Source organism: Panthera onca, chromosome E3 (assembly GCF_046562875.1).
Source record: "Panthera onca isolate mPanOnc1 chromosome E3, mPanOnc1 haplotype 2, whole genome shotgun sequence".
Taxonomy (NCBI): Eukaryota; Metazoa; Chordata; class Mammalia; order Carnivora; family Felidae; genus Panthera; species Panthera onca.
In genome coordinates, this window is record NC_138354.1 from 35,112,043 (window position 1) to 35,126,357 (window position 14,315).

The 14,315-nt window shown below is 44.6% G+C and overlaps 1 long non-coding RNA gene across 1 annotated transcript; it reads right to left on the minus strand.

Annotated features, from left to right (window-relative positions):
• Positions 1-760: 760 nt before the first annotated feature.
• On the minus strand, positions 761-12,549 carry LOC144614743 (uncharacterized). The gene is made up of 3 exons (XR_013552811.2): positions 12,177-12,549; positions 5,480-5,660; positions 761-1,749 (listed from the first exon to the last, which is right to left on the minus strand). It is a non-coding gene; the product is annotated as an uncharacterized LOC144614743 (long non-coding RNA).
• Positions 12,550-14,315: the final 1,766 nt, after the last annotated feature.

A 14,315-nucleotide genomic window follows, 5' to 3' on the forward strand; every position in this document is an offset into this window, starting at 1 on the left:
CAAAGTAAGAGTTGTTCAAAAAAGAGGCACGTATCAAATGTGAGTATACAAAGAAGCCTGGTCTAGGCTAGAGAAAATAAAAGCATTTAGAAACATTAAAAAGAAAACTATTCCCTGAGCACCATATACGCATATTAAAACATACACCTTGGGGGGCGCCTGGGTGGCTCAGTCGGTTAAGCGCCTGACTTCAGCTCAGGTCATGATCTCACAGTTTGTGGTTTCAAGCCCCACATCAGCCTCTGTGCTGACAGCTCAGAGCCTGGAGCCTGCTTCGGATTCTGTGTCTCCCTCTCTCTCTGCCCTGCCCCCTCTTGCTCTGTCTCTGCCTCTCAAAAATGAATAAACGCTAAAAAATTTTAAAACATATACCTTAGGTCTAGTGACTCCATTTCAGTAACATTTTTGGAAATAATCATTGATTTACATCAACCCTTTTACATGGGGAGATTCATCATTGCGTTGTTTATAATAACAGACATTTGGAAACAATATTCAGCAGTGGGAGAACACTCGAGGTGTGGTATAAACGCACGGGGAAACTCCAGGCCTTACTTACCAATCAGGATTTTGAAGACTTTACGTGACACAGATTATGTGCTAATACACTGTCAAGTGGAGACTGGCTGTACCAGAAACTCGCACATATTATGAATTTAATTGCATTAAACAGAGAAAAGGAGTGGAACAGAAGAAAACGGTGTGGGATCACAGGTGAGTCATATTATCTTTACTGCACTTACTGTGTTTCCCCAGATTTCTGCAACGAACCCATATTATTAGTTCATTATAAAACAAAATGATGAATTTTTAAACAGAGGAGAGATTCAGTTCTGGAGTAAATGTTGAGTGGGTGGACACACACCAGGTGTCTGTGTACAAATGGGAAAGATGAAGTGTCCTCTCTGGCTGAGGGCAGTTTTGGCCTTGGAACACGGCTGACCGTCTTCTCTTCGGTATCAGACCCCCCAACACCCCCTTCCCCCTGCCCGGTGTGCCTGTCTCCCCGACTGACCTGTGCTATGTGTGTGCTCCTCTCCCGGGAGTGGGAAAGAGTTGAACCTGGCGTGATTTATTTAATATTTAATTTCTTTAATTAGCACTAAATAATAACACTATTCACCAGGTCCCTGTTCTCGGTGCCTTACAAATATTAACGTATTGACCTGTCCTCAAAGTATTAAAAACTCCTTTGATTCAGCAATTCCGTTTCAATCAAGTTTTTCGGAAGTAATCATTGATTTACATAAATCTTCACGCACAAAGCTTTTCATCGTTCTGTTATTTATAATAAACAGAAATCTGAGTTTAAAAATCCTTCAGGCTTGCAAAATGGTGCCACCACCGTGGAACCCAGTTTGGTGGTTCTTCAGAAAGCTACACAAATTACCATGTGACCCAGTGGTTCCCCTCTTGGGTATGGTTGATCCTTTTTATGTGCAAATTCTGTGTTTGCAAATTTGCCTATTCACTAAAGTTAATCTGTAAGCCCCAAATCAACGCTCCTGGTAATTTGGGGGGTCAGGCATGCTGACATTCGTGTAGTGACAAAAATTTAAATTGCGCACCTGGTATATTCCCAGCTGAGGTCAAACAAGGTGACACTGCTGTGTCTTCTGGTCATCTACGAAGACAGGTGGTAAGGGCGGTGCCTCGGAAAGCTGGAAGCTCCGGTTCTGGGGCCAGTCGACTGGGGACAGTGGGGTGGCCTCGGGGAAGTCACTTAGCACCTCTGAGACCCATCTTCTCCTGTGTAAAATAAAGAAAACAGGATCTACCAGGACAAACTGTAATCAGTGTGATAGGTATCTATATATTTCGCCTAGGAAAAGGACTCAGTATTTGCTAATTCAGTGTTTGCTGTGACTTCATAGATTACAACTAAAGCACGTAATGTGAATTGATTGTATAAACCCGAAAGAATCGAAAAGATGTATCTAAATACTTGTACACAAATGTTTACAGTAGCAGAAATATGGAAGCCCTCAAATACCCATAATGGATGAGTAGGCGAACAAAATGTGGTATATTCATATAACAGAATATTAGTTGGCCGTAAAAAGGAACAAAGTGCCGATACTTTGTCCATCACAACGTGCGTGAACCTGGAAAACATTTTATAGTTAAGTGAAGGAAGCCAGACACGAAAGGTCACATACTGTATGATTCTATTTATATGAAATGTCCAGAGTAGGTACATCCATCGAGACAGAAAGTCGATTAGTGGTTGGCAGAGGCTGAGCGAGGAGGAAATGGGGAGTGACTATTTAATGGGTCTGGGTTTTCCTTTTGAGGGTAATGAAGATGTTTTGGAGCTAAACAGAGGTGATGAATGTTTGCACGACATTCTCAACGTACTTAATGCCGCTGTTTTGGTTTTTTTTTAATGGGTAATTGCATGTTGTGTGAACTCCGTCTCACTAAAAATACTCCTGTGAAGTAGGGATTAGTATTACACCCATTTGACAGCTGAAGAAATCAAATCAGGAGCCCAAGGCCCCCAATGGCAAAGGAGCTGGGATCGGAGCCCAGACACCTGACCAGCTGTGTAGAGGCATTAGACCCCCATGATGTGCTTCAGCCTTTGCAGAGCAAAGCGTAGATCCTGGCTCATGGTAGTTTCCTTTCTTTTCCTCCTGCTTCCTTTGCAAGCATGAACTGTATATGGTTGGACTTCCTCACTGTCATTTTCCCAGAGAACAAAGGGATGTATTTGACTCATTCCCTTCATCTTCTATTATGTCAGTCAGGTTCTAAAAGCATGCTCCATTGCAAAAACTGAACATGCCCAAAAATTGGCATGAAGCTGAAGAAAACATTCATGAACAAACAAACAAACAAACAAAGAAGGTCCAGACCTGCACTTTTCTAAATGATGTAGGAGAAAAATAATGGGCCAGAGGAGAGAAACCCGGCTGTGTTCCCCCGGGTCCCTAAGATTTATCACCTACACATGCAGGATGCTACAGAAAAAGATCTGGTGACCACGGCCATAACTCACAAGCCCTCCATTGCAGCCTGCTACTTTCTGATAGTACCTGTAACGTGGGGCCTGCATCCTGGGGAACAGTCCCAGGGGGTGGAGCCTCATCCCTAACAACCCTGCCTCCTTCGCTTCAGGCCCATCATTGGAAGGTGTGGCACGTGGGGAACTGGTGGGGGGGATAAGTGTTTCAGGGGCAGATCTGATGATTTCATGGTTGCGGTTGGGGTGGGGAGACAAAGCAAAGCGGACAAAAACAAGCCCAGGTGTGGACCTTGTGTTTGGGGAAACTGTGCTTTCCTCTGAGGGGGGAAAAAAAAAAAAAAGGTTCAAATAATGGGAGAGTTTGGGCACTCTTAAGAGTATCTCTTAAATATTGGGCACTGTACTTGCAGGTGTTTTTGAGGCTTTTAAACAAGTACCTAAAAATTACTCCTCCTCCAAGGTGCCACGGTTTGAATGGAGTACGGAGAATCAACCATATATAAAATAGGGGTTTGGCTTTCAGTGGTGGGAGGAAGTTTGTATGGTTTCATTAGGAATGATTGCATTAGCGTGAGCAAAGTGATGTTTTTATTATTGATTCCACTGAAAATCACTCGGGACTCATGGAAATGAAATGTATTCTGTCCTCCCTTTTTTCTTCTGCCCAGAAAGTCCTTACAAAATTAGGATTTTTTTTCTATACCTCTGTCTCTTGTATACCAGCAAATATTTCTGATCCACTTTCTTGAGGGACATTTGTGGTCAGATTTGAGGCAGCGAGTGAGGTTGCTGGCCCTTAAAATATCACCCGTGATGACCAACGCCTAAAATTCCAGCGATAGATGGGGATTTCTTTGGGATATTTATTGTCTTTGTTTCTGAGGTTCTCCACCCAAGGGCAAACTAAGATGTGAAAAATATTCACTCCAGCTTTTTAAATGTGTCGTCAGCTGGCACCAGAAGCAGTCAGTTGGCCCAGAGCCTCTGCTGTGGGCTCAGACAAGACAGGTCTGAGTTCTAGTATGGTCCCTGAGTAGGGGCGTGACACCAGGTAGGTTCCTTAACTTCTGAAGGTCGGTGGTCTCCAGTGATGCCTGCTTCATAAAGTTGTCATGTGGGTTAAAATCGCTCATGGACTCACGGCCTTAGGGTAGTACTGACCTACCTAGGAGGCATGGTGGGGTTGGCTCCAGACTATTGCAATAAAGTCAGTATCACTGTGAAATGAGTTGATGAATTGTGTGGCTTCCCAGTACTTATAAAAGCTACGTTTATGCTATGCTGTAGTCTGTCAAGGGGGAATTAGGTATAAAAAAATGTATATACCTTCATTTAAAAATGCCTTATTGCTAAAAAATTCTAACCATCCCCTGAGCTTTCAGCAAGTTGTACCCACCGATCACAGATCAATGTAGCAAATATAATAATAATGAAGAAGTTTTGAAATATGGTGAGAATTGCCAAAATGTGACACAGAGAGACAGGAAGTGAGCAAATGCTGTCGGAACAATGGTGCCGATAGACTTGTTCGGCACAGAATGATCACAAAAGTTCAATTTGTAAAACAGACACACACACGCGCACACACACCCAAAACCAGAAAACTCCACAGTATCTGTTAAGAGCAGCAAAGTGAAGTGCAATAACGGCATGTGTCTGTAGAGTGGAACACGCAAGAGATGGGTGGGAGTCCGTGTTCTTGGGTGGACCCCTCAGCTCTGTCCCTTAGCAGCTGGGTGACCTTGGGCAAGCCACCTCTCTGCACCTCTGTCCCAGCAATGTTCTGGAACCGACCTGCACTGGCTCACGAGAGCTGATGGTTGAATACTTGGGAGTTTTGTGAGCAGGTGGTTAAATAGTTGGTAGCTTCAACTTGGCTATGGTGGGAATAGCGACATCACAGAAATCAGCAAACATTACAAAGCGGGCCTCCGCCCTCCACTGCCCCCTTGTGAGAACGGGTTTACCAGCACACCGCTGCACAGTTCCTCAAGGGTTCCTCGAAATAATTACGAGATAATTTATGTAAAGAGCTCAGCACAGTGCCTGGAATTTAACAAGCTCCTTATTAAAGTTATTTACTACTGCTACCACCAACAAGAATTAAGTAATAATAATGTTATTATAGTGCTTTGGACATAGCAGGTACTTGAACATCTTAATCTCTTTCCTAGCCGTTCATGATTACGTTTTCTGGGAAAGGGACTATAAAGTGAATCTATGCAAAAGTAAATTCCAAGGGTGCAGTTTGTCTTTAAGGGTCACTTTTTTTTTTAACATTTATTTATTTTTGAGAGAGAGAGAGAGAGAGACAGACAGACGGAGCATGAGCGGGGGAGGCCAGAGAGAGAGACACACACAGAATCTGAAGCAGGCTCCAGGCTCTGAGCTGTCAGCACAGAGCCCGACATGGGATCATGACCCAAGCTGAACTCAGACGCTTAACTGACTGACCCACCCAGGTGCCCCAAGGGTCACTTTTGACCGTTAGACAAAATGGAAACTTGGTACCTTCTCACTGACCACAGTTCGGGGTGGACACTCAGATGTCCGTGTGGCCGTGCTGAGAAGCCAAAGCCAGACTGCATCCTCGCTTTCTTCAGCCCATTAAGTTTTCCTCTCCTGCCACGGCAGCTGAGTGACTAGGGGCTCTCCTCTCCCATCATGAAGCTGTCAGCACCCATGGTGGGCCCTGCAAAGTAGAAAGAACAGTTTATCCACAGAGCAGTGGCAGCATCATTGTTTATGAAATGATAACCTGCTTCAGGTAGCAGCAAGTTCCAACATTAGCACAACAAAAGCTTTGAGCTGGACCATCTGTTGCCACGTGGACAATCTGGTGGGCTTGCCAAAGCCATTTATCCGTGTCGAGTGCATATCCACACTGGCCAGTCCTCATGCTGAGCAGAAAGGAAATTTAAAGAAAGGCCCATCATTTATCATTGTAGACAGCTGGGCTGGAGTGTGGGCAGAGAATATATATATATTTTTTTCCTTGAGAGAAACAAAGACCCTGAAGATGGGGAATGCTTGCTCAGCTCCAAGCTTCTTGCTAAGGACAACTGTTCTAGCTCTTTCCTTTCTTCCTGCTTTTCCAGACGGTAGAAGCGAAACTGTAGCCGTGGATGCTTGCGTGCTTCCCTGCCCCTATATCTCATGAACGGGTGGCACTTGGAGCTCTTGGGTCTTGAGCTGGGGTTGGCACATTTATGTGTGTCTCCTGGAAGGGACCTCCAAAACAGAACCTTCCTGCCATGTCCAGGGAGACATCAGTAGCAAAGGCCACTGACCTTGGAGCTCGCAGCCTTCCACGTGAGTGCAGGCTGGTCAGTGCAGTGTGGGGAACTGGGACATGGGAACTCAACTCCCTGGACCCCGGTTTTGTGTTCTACAACGTGGTCACACGTCTACCTCATAGTCCTGTCTGTGTGTGCTAGGTCACCTGTGACTTTTGTGGGCCCCTTCTCCACCGAAACTATTCAGTAACATATTTGGTGACTGTCGGTATAAAGACAAAGATACTAATATTATATAGGCAGACAGTTTCCTCAACCTAGATGTTCATTTTTTTCTTCTGTTTTTCAATGAAATTGAAACATTTTTGCAGACTCTGAAATTTATTATGGGGGAAAGAATGTATTTATTATATATAACGGTTAAGATACCACCACCACAAGTACCCACCTCAAAGTCTCAAAGGGTGGTTGAAAAGGTTGTATGAATTGATTCATATCAAACTCCTAAGGTGATTACGTGGCATATGTTAAGGCTTTGTGTTAGCCTCTCACCTGCTCACTTTGCTAACTGTCTTATTTATAAGCCAGCAAGCATGCTGGGAAGCAGTAGACATACTGGGTAAGAGCAAAGCTAGAGTTACAAGACCTTTATGAATAAGTCATAAACACCTAAGAAAACACTGCCACTGCATTGAGGTCCCAACTCAAGCCATTCCTCTCTGCGGTATTTTCGTTACCAAATCCCATTTAAATGACCAGCATTGCACATATACAGAATTGGATAGGTGGTTAATGACGCGTGAGCACATTTTATAGGAATCCACTTGACCTGCAAGGGATCAACTCTGTGATTTGATTAAAGGCTTAACCTTTCAGAGTTTGGCTCTGACCCCATGTTCGTAGATAAATCTCCAGAGCTGACAGATCCTGACATTTAAGAGTTTGGCCCAAGGTAAGGTGATACTCCATTTTCCATTTTCTTGATAGAGACAAAATAGATGTAGGCATGCTCTAAATTACCTGCATTATTTTGGACAACCTTACATGCTCTCTTGGCCTCAGTTTCTCCATCGGTAAAATAACAGCCAGGCTTCTTTGAAGCTTAGTTACAATTCTTCTCAGATTGTGGGGGATTCATGAAGTACTTCCAGTGGCTGATGGGGAAGTCCAGCGGGCAAGACCTTGCTCCCCTCCCCTTCCAGAATGCTCCATGATGATCTCTATAGCTTCTTGGAGTTCACTTACAAAAGAGTTTTATGGCTAAAAAAACGAGTGTTGTGGCTAAACCAATAAGGTGTGTAAAACCAGACTAGATGACATGTCTTTTCAATAGTAATTATGATGTTTGGAAGCAGTGGGCCAAATCTGAGATAAAATTCATTAGGAATACACGTAAGATTCCACACTGAATCCCTCCAAGAACAGCATCCAGCTACAGAATGAGGATATACGCTTAGGAAAACACAAAAGCTTTGGGTGGTTTAGCTTGTGGAAATCTCAGTATGAATTAAAACTCTCATGTTTTCATAAGAGAATAAGCTCAAGCAACTATCAGTCACCTCTGCAACCACCACCGCCATGGTCAACTAATATGCGTTTGGGCTAACTGTACAGAAAAGGTCATCTTCAGAACCAGAAAGGTGAATTTCCTTTTCTACTTCTTGCTGGTTGTAACACAGTCTAAATTTTAGGGGTGTGTCATCATGATGGTATTTCTTGATTTCGATGAGAAGTTCCAAGAATATCCATACCCTTTCCATTCAAACCCCTTTTCTGAGAGTTCCTTGGGAAACCATAAGCCAATAGAAATATGTTAAAATCAAAATCATCATAAGCACTTATTCATGAGACTAAGAGAAGTTCAAAGTGCATGGATGTATTATCCTATTAAATCTCATTTAATTGCCATAGCTCCCTGTGAGTAAGTTCTTCTAGTGCCATCTTTTTTTTTCACCCCAGAGGAGGAAATGAAGGCACAGAGATGTTGAGTAATTGGCACAATATCGTAGGGCAAGAGGCAGAACAAGTGAAAACTCGACTACAAGTTTGCCACTGGCTAGGTCCAGGCCAAGGAACCTCCATGAAGGATTGCAGGAGAGCTGTCTTGGAGTATCTGGCTTCAACTTGGATTCTAGGCAAGTTCTCTACATGAATATGAATCAATGGATCCTCCCATATCTGGCCATCTACATGGTACAAGAGGTCAGAGCAGTGACTTCCACGTTTATGGAAGAAAACAGTACCATTCTGACTGCCCTTGTGAAACCAGACAGTCCCTGACCCTTCTATTTCCTATTAGCAAGAGGGGAGCAAAGCATATGATAGTGACTCCAGCATGCTTGCCTCTGAACTCTACAATGGGCTTGTCCATCGTAGACGTGGCCAAGCAATGTCTGTGTCCTGAGCCAGCAGGTCACTCTTCCCTGCTCTTCTGGAGGAATCAGAGATTAGGGGGCAGAGAAGCAAGTCGATGGGGTGGAAACTCCCACCATTGTCCTCTGGTGGAAAGATCCTGAAGTCTAGACTCTAAGTGGGCAGTGTATACTCAAGACCAAGAAGAGAAGTCAGAACTTGGTCATAAAGTGGTTATTATCAGATTCCTAAAAAGCCATGATTGAACAGAGACACGTCTGGTTGAGTGTGGGTCAGAGGTAGAACCCTGGCCAACGAACATGGAGGAGCAGACTTGGTTTCTAGTCGTCAGACCAGTCCAGCAATGGCATGAGTTGTCTTGTGAGGTGGGTCGTCCCTGTCATGAAAAATGTTCAGAAAGTGAGGATGTTTGGCAGGGACTGTGTGGATCAGCTCTAGTCAGCAGGCAGTCTGAGGACCAGTTCCTGCCTACACATTATTACTAGTCTACAGGGGTAGCAAACAGAGAAATTGTGAGTAAGCTTTTAGAGAATTTAGAGGAATTTGACATAGTAATTTTTACATCTGTCAAATCTAATAATAATATTATGTGGGCTTGTATATATTGCACATTTTATTTTTCCTGGTAACTTTTATTTTTAAATACAAACATTGGTCTACGGATGCATAAAATAATTACAGAGGAAGTCCTGCTCCATAGGGAGTTTGAAAAGCATCACTGAGGGGGTTTTCTGATTGAGGAATCCATAGGAAGTAGAGATTGGGCTGTATAGACCCTAAAGTCTATAGTAAGCCTGGGTCATATGTACTGCGATGAATAATGAATGCAAATTACCTAGCACATGGTAGGTATTCAACCTTTCTTACCCTAATTTCATGATTATCATAGTGCATGCATTGGGAGGCCACCCATACGTGCACAAAAATTAAAAAATTAGGTTTACATAGGAGGGAAGTAGGAAACTTAATTGTAGTCACAGAGTCTTTGCCTCTGTGACTTTAGATGCATGCTTGCACACACACACGCACACACACACACACATCTGCCTACTTTTTTCGTACTGTGGGCCTCTAAGAATAACCCTTACTCTTCTCCTCTGCATCGGGTTTTATGTTTCATTTGTACACCGTGCATTAGATAGGATGAGGTCAAGTGGCCATCACTTATAGTTATCCTAGGTTTTCTTCTTCCTTTTTAAACCTTTCTATTTGAACTGAAACTTGGGAAGGAAACCTTGATATCTGAGCTCTGGGACTGTAACGACTCACAGAGAGCAAGGCGATTTCCAGCCCCAGGTTTGGGACGACACGGGAGGCGGGTAGCCACGCTGATGGCCACTAGGTGGCGAACTCAAGCTCTCTCTGCTGTTCAAACGCAGCAGCTGGGATCAGTTTAGCACACAAAAGATGATGGAAGAGAAGTGACATATAGACCAGAGCAAGTTGGAGTGAATTATCCTGAGCGTACCTGACCAGGGACTTTATCACTTCCTTTGTTGGGGGTGGATGGGGGTGGGGGGCTGGAAATGATGCTTGAGCTAACTCCATAGTAAATGATTTCTGCTTTCCATTCTACTGGGTAGGATATGGTATGTTCAGCCAAGCCTGCTTTTTCCTTCCCTATTTCTCTCTCTTTTTCCCCATGAAATACTAAATTAAAGAATCCCTCCAGATCTTCCTGTTTACCCATGTATCTGACATCAGGCGTTTATAGCCACCATTCAAGCGACCGCAGTGAGAGAGAAACAGGCGTCAGGCCACCTTACAGCCTGCTGCTTTAATTAACAAGGCTCATTCCTGCCCAGGTGTGTGAGCTACCATATATGCGGCCAGCGGCTTGGACAAGGCTAAAATCAAAATGAATGTGTGCACTGTGTGTGGACAGATGAGACCCCCACCTGCCATGCTGTGGAGTGACGCCTTTCAGGTTTGGAGGGAACCGTTCCCCGCCATAAAGCTGGAAGGCAGCAGTGAGCCCATCATCCACTTTTGGCAGGTTTGAGGAGTCCAGATGTCCATCACGAAATGGGTTATTTAATGTATCTGTGGGCTGTTTGCAGAATGGGAATGCCTCCGTTTTTTGCAAACACCGAGTGTGCAAATGCCAAATGTGTTTGCCATCAGCATCAACTTGTGCAAGGGTACCAAATGTGCATAAAGGACTCTTTGTATTCCATCCGATGCAAATCAAACATTTTGCATTTCAATTGATGTCTACTTAATTCTATTTCTTACCCAGAAGCAGCTCCATTAGGTCACCCTGCCAAACTCTGGTGTCCCTATGGACTTCTCCCTATGGGGCAGTTATCAAACTTGGCTGTCTCTGGAGCACTTGGATGTGGCACGGTGCTGACCCTACTCACCTCCATCCCATCCCATCCCAGCCTGCTTAGCCGAAAGGGACTGGAAGAATAACCCTGGTTTAGAGGAGACGCCTCCAAGACAAGATTCGGAGAAAAATAATTCTTTTTGCACACAAACCAAAGTAGGGGCATTGTCAGACTGTCAACATCAAATGCATTACTTAATCCCATTCCCTTAAATCCGTACCTTTTAGCTGTGTGTGCGTGTGCATGTGTGTGAATGGGTGTGCACGACTTACACCTTTGAGACTGTGTTTATAGAAGCTGATTCACTTCCTAAGAGGGGAAGTGTATATATGTACATGTATTCGGAATACTGTGAGCATTTTTAGGGCGGACTCATGGACCTTCTAAATGTCTATGGATTAAGAAACTGCTCCCTTTTCTACGTATGGTTCAAACCACATCAAAAGTTTATTAAAATTGCTGGTAACCATCTGAATACTCATCTTGTATTCTCACTCCATATAGTAGACTGGATTTCATTAATCACACTTTGTCACTCAGAGTAAATACTACGCTTGGAAGTTACCTCTTCTAAAGGTTACCTTTAGGTAACATTGGAAGCGTTAACTTGGAGCAGGAAGATTATTTTGATTAAATATTTTGATCAAGGAGTTAGTGTGCAGCCAACCTATATAGTGTCTTCTGTGCTCAAAGAAACCTTGACCCTGTAGGAAATCATTGCTCAAGGAAAGACTATTTGGGACGTGCTGGTTTTATGTGCCTAATAATACGAACTCCCCTTGAAGCCAACTCCTCCCAGGCGGCTCAGCATCCAAGACAGTGGGATCAGATACACTGACCGTTTCACAGAGCAAGTTGCCTTCTGGATGCAACCTGACCAATATAAAAACTAGTCCCTCACCAGAGTTCTGCCCGATGCACCTTTGCTGATGTTTTGCCTGCCGTTAATCTCCTCTGAGTCCTGCTGAGCATGCCGTCCATGTCCTTAGGTAACTGTTAACAACTGCAGTATTTGAATTACTCTGCTTTCTCCATTTCTTTTCATGTGGGCCCACTGAGGCTTTCCCTCCCCTCCTAAAATTATGTTAGTCTCCCCCCCACTACCCAAGCCAATTTTGATTGAAGCGAGACATTTATGTAAGTCTCATTTCTACCATCTTATGAGGGCTTTGGATCTGCCCCCCCCCCCTTTTTTTCCTTTCAGCCAACTCCAATCAACACAGAAATAGCTCAGACATCACCTTCTCCAGGAAGCCTTTCTTGACTGACCTTCTCTGGGTTGGATGTCCTTCCTCTGCCTTCCTCTTGCATCTATTTGTAGCATGGTGATTATTATATCATGTCATGCTTGTATGTTTCTAAGTCTGTCCCTCAACCAGGCTGGGAAATCTGTAAGGCCAGAGATGGAGAGATTGTGTCTCATAGCACAATATAGCCGTGTCTCTACGGTGATTATGGAATTCACACATGAAGGCTTCTGACGGAGCCCTGACCCTTGGTCTTTTCTGTACCAGGGTGTCAGTCATGCCCGCTTCCCTCTTTCTGTGTCACACCCCCTCGCCGTCTGTAAGCCTCCTGCTGGTTCTTATCTCCTGGGTTGACTAGTCTTTCTCGTGGGTCACTTCCACACCCGAATTATTTTCTCAAGTCCCTTCCTATGCCCTAAGCAAGCTCTCTCCTAATCCCAGGGCCTCCCCTTTCCCCATTCCACCGGTTCAGTATCTGGGGCTCCCAGCATCCACACTGCCAATGGTATCTACTGCCGTTTTAACTTTAAGAGATCGATTCTTGGGGCGCCTGGGTGGCTCAGTTGGTTAAGCATCCGACTTTGGCTCAGGTCATGATCTCACAGTTCATGGGTTGGAGCCCTGCATCGGGCTCTGTGTTAACAGCTCGGAGCCTGGAGCCTGCTTCAGATTCTGTGTGTCCTTCTCTCTCTGCCCCTCCCCTGCTTGCGCTCTCTCTCTCTCAAAAATTAACAAACATTTAAAAAATTTATAAACAGCCCAACTCTAGGGCATCCCTGCAAACTTTCTTAGACACAGAACAGTGGTTCTCAAACACGAGTGTGAACAAGAATCACCCAGACGTGCTCAGTGGGACCAGATTCCCATTGTCCTCCTCAGACGCTGAAATTCAATACTTCTCAGGTGGGGTTCAGGAATATGTTATGTTTGAGGAACACACCCAGATAATGTTGACAGGATTGTACAGCTCACAAGTTCACAAATGGAGTAGCTCTATCTAGGTGGAGTAGAGAATGGCCCATCTTGGAAACTGACCTTTCACGTGGGAGATGGCAGGACATTCTGGCATGGGCAAGGATTGTATTTTATTTTATTGGTTTTTGAAACAGTTTTTAAAAATGTATTTATGTGGAGAGATAGAGAGCTCGAGCAGGCGAGGGGCAGAAAGAGAAGGAGAGAGAGAATCCCAAGCAGGGGCTGCGCTGTCAGCACAGAACCCGACGCGGGGCTCCATCCCACGAACTGTTGAGATCATGACCTGAGCTGAGCTCAAGAGCCAGATGCTTAACCGACTGGGCCACCTAGGCACCTCATGGGCCTGGATTTTAGACACAGATGGACACTGGTGAGAATCATGGCTGGACCACGTGCTGGCTATGTTAGTTAGTTAGGACAATACTACGTAATTGATCCCTTTTGGCATCACTCCCCTGATATGCGTACTGGGGTTTGCTTTTCGGGGTTTTTGATGGACACAGAGACACTGTGATTGAGTAGTTTCCATGGTGCCTAGTGTGTGGGAGGCACTCCGTAACTGGTGATTTTATTTTCATGGTGTGGCTAATACCCCTTTAAATCCCAATGATCAGCTCGCAGTCAAAAATGAATCAGAACAAGGAGGGTCTTCTAGGATGCCATTTCCTGGCTATGCTTTCTGCTCCTCGTGCCCAGTTTCTCTTTAAGTGGTAATGCTGGTTTCAGAGAAGTTCCCTTCATTTTATTTTAAATACCATAGGAAGTCAGATTTTGACAGCGCTTGTCTGCACGGATGTGATGCCGGGAGAAAGGATGAGCAGGCAAGCAGACTCTCTGCCCGCGTGGAGGTGTGCAAAGTGCCTGATTAGCCAGGTATTTTTAAAGTTTCATAGGTGTGAGGCAGCCTGCGCTAATGAGAGTTTTAGGGGATTTCTCAAATCTAAAGTGAAGGGTGCCAGGAGTGGAACATGACCTTGGGGCTTTCCTGTACATGTTAACTAATATTACAAAGAACTCTCAGAAAACCCTCTGAAGTCAACTCCGGGAGGAGCGGGGAACAGGTGAGACTCTGGGGGACTGGTAACGGAGAGTTAATGATGGTTGCTATAAATAGACTCGTTCTGAAGGCTGGGGCAGAATAGCCCCACTCAGAGCGGGAAATGGAGGGATCTGCCCCAGAAAGCGG